Raw genomic sequence first — 14,453 nt, 5'->3', positions numbered from 1 at the left:
TTCATGCGGGGGGCTTCGCCCCCCAAGCCCCACTTTGCTTGCTCTTAAAGGTCACAAGAAAACGCTAAACCAATTTATCCTAAATACTACGTTGATCTTTCTTTCATGCGGGGGCTTCGCCCCCCGAGCCCCCTTTGTTTGCTCTTAAAGGTCACAAGAAAACGCTAACCCAACTTATTTTATATACAACGTTGATCTTTCTTTCATGCGGGGGGCTTCGCCCCCCGAGCCCCCCTTTGTTTGCTCTTAAAGGTCACAAGAAAACGCTAACCCAACTTATTTTATATACAACGTTGATCTTTCTTTCATGCGGGGGGCTTCGCCCCCCGAGCCCCCCTTTGTTTGCTCTTAAAGGTCACAAGAAAACGCTAAACCAATTTATTCTTAATACTACGTTGATCTTTCTTTCATGCGGGGGCTTCGCCCCCGAGCCCCCCTTTGTTTGCTCTTAAAGGTCACAAGAAAACGCTAACCCAACTTATTTTAAATACAACGTTGATCTTTCTTTTATGCGGGGGGCTTCGCCCCCCGAGCGCCCCTAGGTTTACTCTGAAAGGTCACGAGAAAACGCTATCCCAACTTATTTTAAATAATACGTTAATCTTTCTTTTATGCGGGGGCTTCGCCCCCCGAGCCCCCCTTTGTTTGCTCTTAAAGGTCACAAGAAAACGCTAACCCAACTTATTTTATATACAACGTTGATCTTTCTTTCATGCGGGGGGCTTCGCCCCCCGAGCCCCCCTTTGTTTGCTCTTAAAGGTCACAAGAAAACCTTAACCCAACTTATTTTAAATACAACGTTGATCTTTCTTTCATGTGGGGGCTTCGCCCCCCGAGCCCCCCTTTGTTTGTTCTTAAAGCTCACAAGAAAACGCTAACCCAACTGATCTTAAATACTACGTTGATCTTTCTTTCATGCGGGGGGCTTCGCCCCCCGAGCCCCCCTTTGTTTGCTCTTAAAGGTCACAAGAAAACGCCAACCCAACTAATTCTAAATACTACGTTGATCTTTCTTTCATGCAGGGGGCTTCGCCCCCCGAGCCCCCTTTGTTTGCTCTTAAAGGTCACAAGAAAACGCTAACCCAACTTATCTTAAATACTACGTTGATCTTTCTTTCATGCGGGGGGCTTCGCCCTCCGAGCCCCCCTTTGTTTGCTCTTAAAGGTCACAAGAAAACGCTAACCCAACTTATTTTAAATACAACGTTGATCTTTCTTTTATGCGGGGGGCTTCGCCCCCCGAGCCCCCCTTTGTTTACTCTGAAAGGTCACAAGAAAACGCTTACCCAAGTTATTTTAAATACTACGTTAATCTTTCTTTTATGCAGGGGGCTTCGCCCCCCGAGCCCCCCTTTGTTTGCTCTTAAAGGTCACAAGAAAACGCTAACCCAACTTATCTTAAATACTACGTTGATCTTTCTTTCATGCGGGGGGCTTCGCCCTCCGAGCCCCCCTTTGTTTGCTCTTAAAGGTCACAAGAAAACGCTAACCCAACTAATTTTAAATACAACGTTGATCTTTCTTTTATGCGGGGGCTTCGCCCCCCGAGCCCCCCTTTGTTTGCTCTTAAAGGTCACAAGAAAACGCTAACCCAACTAATTCTAAATACTACGTTGATCTTTCTTTCATGCAGGGGGCTTCGCCCCCCGAGCCCCCCTTTGTTTGCTCTTAAAGGTCACAAGAAAACCTTAACCCAACTTATTTTAAATACAACGTTGATCTTTCTTTCATGCGGGGGGCTTCGCCCCCCGAGCCCCCCTTTGTTTGCTCTTAAAGGTCACAAGAAAACCTTAACCCAACTTATTTTAAATACAACGTTGATCTTTCTTTCATGTGGGGGCTTCGCCCCCCGAGCCCCCCTTTGTTTACTCTGAAAGGTCACAAGAAAACGCTTACCCAAGTTATTTTAAATACTACGTTGATCTTTCTTTCATGCGGGGGCTTCGCCCCCGAGCCCCCCTTTGTTTGCTCTTAAAGGTCACAAGAAAACGCTAACCCAACTTATTTTATATACAACGTTGATCTTTCTTTCATGCGGGGGGCTTCGCCCCCCGAGCCCCCCTTTGTTTGCTCTTAAAGGTCACAAGAAAACCTTAACCCAACTTATTTTAAATACAACGTTGATCTTTCTTTCATGTGGGGGGCTTCGCCCCCCGAGCCCCCCTTTGTTTGTTCTTAAAGCTCACAAGAAAACGCTAACCCAACTGATCTTAAATACTACGTTGATCTTTCTTTCATGCGGGGGGCTTCGCCCCCCGAGCCCCCCTTTGTTTGCTCTTAAAGGTCACAAGAAAACGCTAACCCAACTAATTCTAAATACTACGTTGATCTTTCTTTCATGCAGGGGGCTTCGCCCCCCGAGCCCCCCTTTGTTTGCTCTTAAAGGTCACAAGAAAACGCTAACCCAACTTATCTTAAATACTACGTTGATCTTTCTTTCATGCGGGGGGCTTCGCCCTCCGAGCCCCCCTTTGTTTGCTCTTAAAGGTCACAAGAAAACGCTAACCCAACTTATTTTAAATACAACGTTGATCTTTCTTTTATGCGGGGGGCTTCGCCCCCCGAGCCCCCCTTTGTTTACTCTGAAAGGTCACAAGAAAACGCTTACCCAAGTTATTTTAAATACTACGTTAATCTTTCTTTTATGCGGGAGGCTTCGCCCTCCGAGCCCCCCTTTGTTTGCTCTTAAAGGTCACAAGAAAACGCTAACCCAACTTATTTTAAATACTACGTTAATCTTTATTTTGTGCGGGGGGCTTCGCCCCCCGAGCCCCCCTTTGTTTGCTCTTAAAGGTCACAAGAAAACGCTAACCGAACTTATTTTAAATACTACGTTAATCTTTCTTTTATGCGGGGGGCTTCGCCCCCCGAGCCCCCCTTTGTTTGCTCTTAAAGGTCACAAGAAAACGCTAACCCAACTTGTCTTAAATACTACGTTGATCTTTCTTTCATGCGGGGGCTTCGCCCCCCGAGCCCCCCTTTGTTTGCTCTGAAAGGTCACAAGAAAACGCTATCCCTACTTATTCCAAATACTACGTTGATCTTTCTTTCATGCGGGGGGCTTCGCCCCCCGAGCCCCCCTTTTATTTGCTCTTAAGGATCACAAAAAACCTTAACCCAACTTATTTTAAATACAACGTTTATCTTTCTTTCTTGCGGGGGCTTCGCCCCCGAGCCCCCTTCGTTTGCTCTGAAAGGTCACAAGAAAACGCTAACTTTTTTTAAATACTACGTTGATCTTTCTTTCATGCTTCCCCCTTCGAGCCCCCCCCCCCCCTTCTTTTCTGTTCTTATCTTCCGGCACCATCATCAGGCCTTGAAACCTAATCGTAGTCATAGTTCATTACAAGACTTTTCTAAGAAGCCCAAAAACAGCTATGATACGATGTTCCATCATGTAGTTCCAGTTCATATCTTCCGGCTCCATCATCAAACCTTGAAACCTAATCGTAGTCAAAGTTCATTACAACTTACAAGACTTTCCTAAGAAGCCCAAAAACAGCTATGATACGATGTTCCATCATGTAGTCATGTAGTTCCAGTTCATATCTTCCGGTTCCATCATCAGACCTTGAAACCTAATCGTAGTCAATGTTCATGACAAGACTTTTCTAAGAAACCCAAAAACAGCTATGATACGATGTTCCATCATGTAGTTCCAGTTCATATCTTTCGGCTTCATCATCAGACCTTGAAACCTAATTGTAGTTAAAGTTCATTACAAGACTTTTCTAAGAAACCCAAAAACGGCTATGATACGATGTTCCATCATGTAGTTCCAGTTCATATCTTCCGACTCCATCATCAGATCAGCTCAACAGTACCATATTATTGTATTGTCATCGGAACTACATATAGCTGCCAATTTTCATTACGCTACGATCCTTGGAAGATGGTTAAATTAGCCTCCGCAGATTCCATTACATAGTTAGTTACATACACGACGACCTAATAAAAGCGTGTTAAAAATTGTTAATATTTCAAATAATTTAAATTTACTACGGGATATTTTTAACCGACTTCAAAAAAGGAGGAGGTTCTCAATTCGACTGAATGTTTTTTTTTTTTGTATGTATGTTACTCGATATCTCCGAGAATCGTGGACCGATTTTCAAAATTTTTTTTTGATCGAACGGGTATAACCCCGAGATGGTTCCATTGGCACCAAGTCAGGGTCTGATGATGGGATCTTGGAGAAATCGAGGGAACTCTTCAAATGTTATAGGCACATGTAATGTTTTTAGTGTATTTTTCAAAGGTACACCAGTATTTACGCCTGAAGGTAGTAATTTTATGTGGCTGAGCTGATGATGGAAGGTCAACTCCTCAATGGTTAAGAGTTAAAGGATAATTCTTTCACTACTGTACATATATTCGGACTGATACATATAATATCACTAGGAACCACTAAAAATCAACAAATAAATTAACTTTGTAACAAAAAATAAAACCGCCTTCAAAGATAAGCGCGTTACAAAACACGGAGAAACTAAAAAGCAAAAAATAATAAACCTTTCAATTCAGATTTCTTATCGTATTGCAATAATCTAAACATCCAAATTATAAACAAATCAATTATTTTTGGAGTCGGTACCAGCCTGTGTATGGTTGGGTGGGGCAAACAGGCAATAGCAAGGCGACGAACAGGTCTGGTAAAGCAATTTGTGATAGCCATATTTTTGATTTCAAAAAAGCATTCGACACCCTCGAAATTGGTACACTTTTAAGAGCCATGGAGGAGTGCGGCTTGGGGCAGCCGTTGAACCAGTGGTTCCGCGACTACCTCACGGCGCGATCCTTCCGCGTGAAGGTCGGCGCTGGCCTCAGCGACGAGCAGGCCGTCTCCTGTGGCGTGCCTCAGGGCTCGGGCTGCGGGCCCGTGTGCTACCTGATGCACGTCAACAGTCTATGCGGGGTGTTGCGCCACTGTTCGGCGTACATGTTCGCGGACGACCTGTGCGTGCTGCGGGCCGGCGTTGACCTTGCGCAGGCCTACCGCTTAGTGAAGGAGGATGTCGATACGGTCGTCAAATGGTCACACGACAATGGCATAGTATTAAACGCCGATAAAACTAAATTAATGATAATTCACTCTCCCTATTTAATTCCAAATGATATTCATAATTTGCCACCCATTTACACACATAACTTCACTTGTATAGACAGTAATATTGATATTAATAAATGTAATTGCCAGCCCATAGAAAAAGTTGATACTGTTACTTATCTTGGAGTTAAAATAGATAAAAAAATTCTTGGTCAGCTCATGTCAATTATATCTGCAGTAAGTTAAGAATTATTTTAGGTAAATTATATCATTTAAGTTTTAAAGTTCCTTTGAGTACCTTAAAATGTCTTTATATGTGTTTAGTAGACTCCATACTCAACTACGCTCTTGATTGCTATGGTCTAACTTTTAAAAGTAATATTGATAAATTAGAGTTGCTTCAAATTAGATTCCTGAAACTATTAGTTAGTAAAAAGACAAGACACAAGTATTAAAATGACTATAGACAGCTATTTAAAATATGTATACCTTTGGGATCCAAAATTAAATACACAATAGCAGTAAACAACCATAGCAATCTAGAGCGATTAACATTAGTAAATAATAGGTTCAGTACAAGAGCGATGTCCGCAGGTAAATTCCGAGTACCTAGAGTGTCTAACTATTACGGGGATAGAACTCTAAAAAAACGCGTACCCTATCTATTAAATTCCTTACCGGCGAACATTGTTCTTGAACGGAAAAAAACAGTGTTCAAGAATAAACTCAAAAAACATCTCTTGGATATCCTACAGGAATGGCGATGGCCATTACTTCCTACCGGATTGTCCAATAGATAATTTTGATTATTATAGCGATATTTTTGTTTTGTTGTATTAGTGAGCTCTGACTCCACAGACAAAATTGAATAAATAAATAATAAATAAAATAATAACAGCCGCGGCCTTAGAATAATTTTAAAAGTCGAAAATAGTCGTGGGTAAGTCACGTCTCTAGATCGATCCAGCGAGGTCTGGGTGGTTCAGATGGTAGAGCGCTGAAGTATCGATCCAGAAACGTGAGTTATAAAGTCTCACCAATGAAAATAAGTATTTATTAATGACATTATTTACTATTACAATTGTGGTCCTTGTAAATAATTTACATTATAGAATTCATTCATTATAGATTTCATTCATTGGGAATGACTCGTGGGAGTCGTGGGGTTGCTGTTCGACGACTGAATAATAGGGAGATGTATAATCGTTACTACTTTTAAAAAAACTTGTATCTTCGTCTGTCAATGAAAAGAAAATTGTAGTAAGTATGTATGGAATGCATATAGACTTACTGCGTTTTAACTTTGAGGAGCAGCGTGAGATACGAGATTTTTTAAAAGTAGTGACCATATGGTTTAGTTTTTGGATATTGTGTTTAGCTTTTAGCGTTTAGCTTAGCTCTTAAGTATTAATTATTGTTAATTGTATTTTGTATTATTGTGTAATTCTGTATATTTAGAATGAATTTTAGGTATTATAAATTGTGAGTTAATAACCTTTTATAAACAGTAAATAAGTATCAATAATATTTATTATAGAATTTAAATTGTAACTCAAAATATTTTTTCATTCTATTCGTGTCCGTTTTCGTGTAACGACATATACAGGGTGTCCCATAAATGACCGCAGTTAGACCGGGCTAAATTCAGTCTGGTTTAATTTATCATTCGTATGTTTATCCATTTTAAACAATTGTCTTTACAAAAACATGAACCAAAGACCTGGATCTTATAATGCTAAAATATTGATACATTTTGAAATTTGTAAAGCATCAAAAGACATTTACAACGGATATTGAAAGGAAATGGGCTGTCTTCTTGCGATGAATTTACTCGATTCTTTCTATTCGATACTCCAATGATTTCAATATTGTTTGTCTGCTTATATTAAAACTGAGTAAAATACCTTTATAATATAAGTTATCATCATCATTCCCTTGCCCTTTTCCAATTATTTGGGGTCGACGCAGCAGATCATCTTCCTCCATTCCTCTCTATCAGCCGTCATTATAATACGAGTATAAGTTATGTCGTACCTATTACCCTTACTATACTAGCGACCTTTTCTGCCCTCTGTGCACAAACGCTGACGATAATACCTGTTTGCTATTCGGCTACGCCGGCAGGCCAGAAAGCGTCAAATTTTAGGCCGCTGCGCTAAACGAAGTTACTGGCTCCGTCTAACAGAAAAACAGTATACACACCTTTACCAGTAGAGAAGAAAGTCAATTAATTGATTTTTGACCTCGTTTCGGAAGAGAACTACCTATATGTGATCGAAATTTATTACTTTACAGGGTACGTAGCCGAATGTCACAAACGCTCACGAAATGCTCACGAAACGAAACGCTCGTAAATCTATCTCTATCTCTCCTGCGTATTGGCGAGACAGAGCCAGACTACCTTTCGCGGCGTTTCGTTTTCGTTTCGCTTCGCATAAATGCCATTCGGCTACAGAACCTTGTCTAAATAATGTTATCGACTATTTTAGCACAATTTAGGTTGAGATGCAGCCAAAAAGGACTTACTTTTGAAGCATAACCCGTAACTCTTCCCTTACAGTACAGTATATACGTATTTAAACAACATACGACTATTCATATCGTAAAGGGAGTCCCAATACTATGGGAAAATTAAATGTCGTAGACATGCTATTTTGCTGATGGAAGACTATTTTACTTTCAAAAGGCAGTAATTTTGAAACCAAAAATTTTCTAAGAATACTTAGTTGACTTTGGCAGTTTCATGATGTAGATATGTTTTTGTTTTTATCAAAATGCTTAATCTCATGTTATCCTTTCATTTAAAATACTATGTTTCTAAAGAGGAGTTATTAATTTTTAGCTATTTTTTCAATTGGCATCATAAAAGTAGGGGTGATTTTTATTTTCACATTTTAGTCGGGTTGATTCCCAGACGATGCAAGTTATTCTTAGAAAATCTTGGAATTACTAACGTTCAAAAATAAAATCTTCTTTCAGCAAAATACCCTGTCTACGATATTTATTTTATTTATTAATCAAAAAGTAACACAGCATTACAGTTTACACCAAGGCACTGTGAAACTACAAAATACAAAACAAGATTTACAAAAAAAAAAATACAAAAATAACTAACTATATAACTGTCCCTTCATGTTTTGAGACACCCTGTATTGTATTTTAGCAAAACCCGATAGGATTGCAGTGCAGTAGCTAGAGACATGCAGATCCTGTGTTGTCCTTGTTTGCATAAAGGAATTGGCTTTCAATACCTCGGGCTACGGCTATCTTATATCAATGTGCATTTGCAGTTTAACACATCTCACATCTATAATAGAGGAATAGTAACTCCATAGCATAGATTTAGAATTATTAAACTAGATCCCATCAAAAACAAAACTTGTAAAAACACCAAGTCTTCGCAACTCAGTTCTTCTGGCGTAAAAAGAGTTGAGATCCCTGTAATACCAAGTCGGTTAATTTATTCAGTCCCTACTTAAAGGACCTTCTGCCACAAGTTATTACGTAGTTTATCTATAGCTAACCTAATTAACATATTACTCATAGCTATCATATCAATATGAAAAATATTTCATGTTTTAAAGAAAATGGACTGACTTGGCAATCGCATGAAACAATTTTGTCATCGTTGTAAGTAATATGATAACTTGTGAGATACATTGTATACTCATGCGATTAGTTTTAGCTTTATGGAGAACTCCACTTCGGACTGTATTTTAACTATTTGGATTACGACGTAACTTTGTAACTACGTAACTTTATTTGATGTAAGGCAACACCACATAATTGATACAATTTTAATAGAATAGGTATTGTCTTTCAAAGGTTTGTCAATGACTAAAATCCTCCTTTCATGGCACCTTAGCAGCAGCAAGCGCCTTATGAATGTTGTACACTGCGAGACTGCGACATTTTGTTACATCGTTCCACAACCACTTCAATATCTGAATTAATTCCTGACACCTCTCGCTATTTTGGAATATGTGCGCGCACACGCAATCTAGGTAATACTTTTTATTTGATTTTTTTTTACATGTAGCTGTACGATTTTGGCGGCCCCCTTACCATTTGGCACCTAGAGCGGTCGCTCTACTTGCTCTACGCTTAATCAGCTACACATTCTTTCACCTTAACCCATTGCAAATTAGTTGAAAAAATGTAGGTACACATATTTATGATCTCAACTGTACCTACTATTAACGACTTAACGAAACATACAAGTTTTTTTCACATTTGAACATAATATTTAGGTACGTATTATTTAATTGTACCTCTATTTTACAACACACTGATATATTCACTGTAATTACTGCACATGTAACCTTGCAATCCTATATATTGATATGGGATTACAAAGTTAGTTATGCGGTTGGTGATATAGGAAAACTGATTGTTTGAAAATTTCGTTTACACAGATATGTATTCCCAAACAGGGTAGGCAGAGCACACGAAACTACACTTTTGAATGCCACCATTGGCAAATTATTAAAGGGTTGTCAGCCTATTCGCACACACACAATGGAATCCATATCCCATAGTTGACTTCTACGACTTCCATGTGAGGAAATGGGGTTGTGAGATTTTTAACCCATCACCACATAGGGCACCTGTATAAACTTATTATTTTACATAGACATGTACACTGATTTAGGTATTCACTGCAAATCAACTGCAAATATGTTTTAATGTTTTAATGTTTATTTGGGCACAAACGGTACATGTTTCTTATAGCTAAAGTAAATACATAATTTATGAACCAATACAGTTGCCACCACTTAATATATTAAAGACTAACTAATACGGTATAACTAAATTTAAAATTAACAACAACAGTCAAATTAGGTCAATGGCTTCATTAATGAGAAAAAAAAAAAGATTAAAAAAAAAAAAAACTAACTTATAACTTGGTAATCCCATATATTGATATGAGATTACAAAGTTATTTATGCAGTTGATGTATCTAAAAACCTGGAATGAAATTGCAACATTTCTTAATTTTTGTGTGATCTATACAACACTTACTGTATTCTAAATTTGAAGCTTCCAAGTGTACTAGAAGTGTCTTATTATCATTGATGATCGTATGTCAGTCAGTCAGTGAGTGACAAAACTAAGAAACTTTGGCTAGTAATTATTCCTAAACTATTGGTTTAAATTTAATAAAATTTGGAATATACCGTGTTTATACAATGACTACTTGGGTGCTGAAAATTGAGGCTTCTAGTTTTATCCAGAACGGAGTAACAGGGGGTTGAAAATGGTCTGAAATGCTTCGAGAAAAGGATGGTACGGCCGTGCCTCTTTTTGCTCGACTTGGCGGGGGCACTGCCGTGCCCCCAGATTGTTTAGTTAGGTCAAAAAGTGTGTCCACATGAGAGGTAATTGTTTGGGCTGGTGTCCCTCTCGCACTTGCTGACAATGTCAACATTATTCAGTGACGTCATCACTGTCATAAATTGGGGATACCAGTAAATTTTCAAAGTTTCTACTAAATCTACTAACACCCAATCGAAAGTATTTTTTAATTATACAAATCTTTGATTTACTGGCATCAAAATAATTACATTATAATTATTTTCAAATTTTTTGAAATATATCGAAACCCTAGTTTGAATATAACATTAAAATAAAATAAGAAGTTATAAAGTCAGGTAATATACAGATAAATATACTACTAATATGGGAACCTCATTAACACTGGCAACACGTGCGACAGGGATACCAGCCCAAACAATGCCCTCTCATGTGGACCGTTTTCGCTAGTCTGATACGATCGACTTTCTGTTTCAGTAATAAGGTTTAATTTCGTATGGCAAAAAATGTGATTGAGCTGTCCCCTGTAAAGGTTTTTGCTCCATAGTCTCCATACATCAGTAAATCGACAAGTCATTTGTAGTGACATCTAGCGTCATTTAGCGAAAATCATCAGTACTGCTAGTTGTCAGTAAATGTCGTGACGAACAGAAAGTCTAATGCTAATGCTCGACAATTTTTAGGTTATGTTACAATAGTATTAATCAGTACTCTGTTTTCAATTCCTTCTGCTCGTAATATAAGTTGTAAACTGTTTTAATATAACATTTTTGGCAGAAGCGACACTGTTGGCACCTGGTGTCGATAGTGGTACTGATAATTTACGCTCTTTGACATGATTGACGCTAGATGTCACTACAAATAACTTGCATTTACTGATGTATGCAGTTACTTAGAACTCTTTCCTTACTTATTCTTCTATGCATCTATCTTGATTATAATATTTGTAGTGATTTTGCTTCTGCACTGAGCACAGTGTAACTAACCCCTGATCTAGGGTCCTGGGTTCTACCACTTCTACCAGAATTATCAGTTGCTTCGCCCGAAAGATTAGAGCGTATTATTTACCGGACACTTTTGTTTTGCTGCAACGCACACAGCAAACCTACCCACATTTTAATGTATGCTTCTTGTTGTTTTTTCTGTAGTGTTAGTACTTGTTTATTTTTTAACCCCCGACGCAAAAACGACGGGGTGTTATAAGTTTGACGTGTCTGTCTGTCTGTCTGTCCGTCTGTCTGTCTGTTTATCTGTCTGTCTGTGTGCGTGTCTGTATGTGGCATCGTAGCTCCCGAACGGATGAACCGATTTAGATCTAGTTTTGTTTGTAGTCTGAAAGCTGTGTTAGTCGGGAGTGTTCTTAGCCATGTTTCATGAAAAGCGGTCTACACTATATGTCGCAGTCGGGGGTTTTTTCAAAATTTTAATTTTGTGGTTAGGTTATGTTTGTGTGTACTGTGGGAAACAATATATATAATCATATAAACATAATCACGCCTGTGTCCCATAAAGGGGTAGGCAGAGCACATGAACTATTAAGTTACAGTGTCCCAAGAGTGGCACTGTGGGAAACAAATAAATGTTTATCTACTCGTACCTATCTATTGTTAACTTAATAGTATTAATGAAATGAAATGAAATGAAATGAAATGAAATGAAAATTATTTATTTGAAACAACAGCATACTTTGTACAATTATTGCAGTTATGACAATTAATAAATTGTTCCAAAAAGGATTCCACTCAGCATGTGTCGAAGCACTTGGTGCCACGACGCTGATTTTCAGTGGACCCTTAAACTTAAATACTAAGAAATTCCTACAACAATATAGGTCTTAAATTATAAGTATTACTAAATACAGTGTTAGTTAAAATAAACATCATAATACTTAAAGTAATGACCGGCGTAACACAGAATTACAATTATTAATCAATAGGTATAATGGGCACATGGGCAGTGGGGAGTTAGAGACGCAAGTAAGAAATCATGAGTGACACAGACGACTAGGAGTTGGAAATTTGAAGAGTGAGCAGATGAAGTTTCAACTTGTTTTTAAATGAAATAAGTGATTGAGCGTTTCTTATTGGCGGAGGAATATTATTCCAGCATTTTGTGGCAGCATATCGAAAGCTGATATATTATGCTGATATAAGCTGATATATATTACCAGAGATGTCATTGGTCTTTAATGCTATTGTTCATAAAAACCCTTTAAGTACTGTTTGTTGAAAAGCCCCATTAAGTGATATCATACAAAGTCGAGGCTAACTCTCCTAACATCACTTAAAAATTAGATTGTGTATGGATTGTCGATCGCAAGCACTTTATACTTACATCCTGTGGACGTCGAACTTCCACATTCAAGCTATAACCTAGTATGGGACATTCTGAAATAAGTATAGATTAGATTAGATTAGATTTCTTTATTTCATGATAAAAATTACACTATAAATTTGCTACATGTCAAAATTATGTTTATCTTCTCATCATGATCGTCAAAAATTACATAATAGATTCCAAATAAAAATAATTGTGTCTCCCAATAAGGATCGTCATTTACAAAGAAAGAAAATACACATGCCAAGCTAAATAAAATTAATAAATTAAGTTACAATATCATTAAATTATCACGAAGCAAGAAAATATTATATAACATAGAAATATAGGTATCATATAATATCATCGGTCATTAAAAATTCAAATCCATGTACTCATTTACAGAGTACGGGGGGTTATAACAAAAGATTTCTCAATTTGCGCTTAAATGCTTCGTCACATGGCTCATTTCTCAGATCGGCAGGTAAGTGCTCGTAGTAAGTAGGGCCGATGACTCGAGGGTTCTTTCTTGAAAGTGCCATGCGACGGGGGACTGTTCTCAGACGGCCTGTAGATCGAAGCTGTTTGCCCGGAAAGTCAATGGAAAGTATATTACATACATACATATAATCACGCCTGTATCCCATAAAGGGTTAGGCAGAGCATATGAAACTACTCAAGTTTCAACGCCACTCTTGAAAGAAAATGAAACTGGGACATTGCAGTGACAGGTTGCCAGCCTCTCGCCTACGTCACAAGTACGTGTAATAGTACATTACATCAGGGGCCGGGAAAATGAGGATTTCCGGCCAAGTGGGTATATAATCCGTTTTCACGCCGAGGCATGTATAGTGCTTTTCTCAAACATACAATGAAATAAATAAAAAATGCTCTAAAGGACAATATTTTATAAAAAAAAGTTACTTTGCAGGCCTAGGCCTAAAAAATAATATGAAATCCCTTTACAGTCCTCTCGAGTTGTTGCGCCCAAAAAGCGATACTTCCCAGCCCATTTTAAGGAACGTAAAGACAATATTTCATTGCATGTTTGAGAAAAAGTATATTAAAACTAAGGTATGGGTAAGTAACATCTATATTTCCCAGCTTATGTAACCCAACATCCAAGGGTCACCACAACGCCAACAGTCACCTTCTGGGGGCGCTCGCTACGTCGCGTCGTAGGCCACGACTTCGCATGGGCTATGGTGGCCACGAGTAAGCCACAACACGAGTAAGTCAAACAAATATATATAAAATAATTAAGTCTCAAATTGCTGAACATATTTCACTCCGTATCGAGGAGCATCATCCATGATTAGGATCAGGACCGTAGATTTCCGGCTGTAGTATTGATGATTCATCAAAACAGAAATGCCAACGTAAGCGACCAAGTGTGATTTTTTCCATATTCACATCGTGAGGAAACCGGATTAATTCCAATAAGGCCTAGTTACCCTTCGGGTTGGAAGGTCAGATGGCAGTCGCTTTCGTCGGTAGGGATCGGTTGAGAATGCGACTTGTAGAGAACATCCGGACATACAAAGAGCAAATCGAGATAAACCATAGGCTTAAGCTCTGTCGCTGCTCCAATAAATTGTGTCTCTTTGCTTTTATATTTTCTGAAAAATAATCTTCTAGAACTTTCTAGGCATCAAAGGCATATACCAGCTCCTAGTCTCCCGAATGCCCCATTAATGCATACGACGTATAAACTAGTTACTAGTTAGACTTAGTAGTTCGCAACTAGCAACAACGCTTGTACACGGTCATAGTTCGT

Source organism: Leguminivora glycinivorella, chromosome 9, assembly GCF_023078275.1.
Source record: "Leguminivora glycinivorella isolate SPB_JAAS2020 chromosome 9, LegGlyc_1.1, whole genome shotgun sequence".
Classification (NCBI taxonomy): domain Eukaryota; kingdom Metazoa; phylum Arthropoda; class Insecta; order Lepidoptera; family Tortricidae; genus Leguminivora; species Leguminivora glycinivorella.
This window is presented reverse-complemented; position numbering follows the sequence as displayed.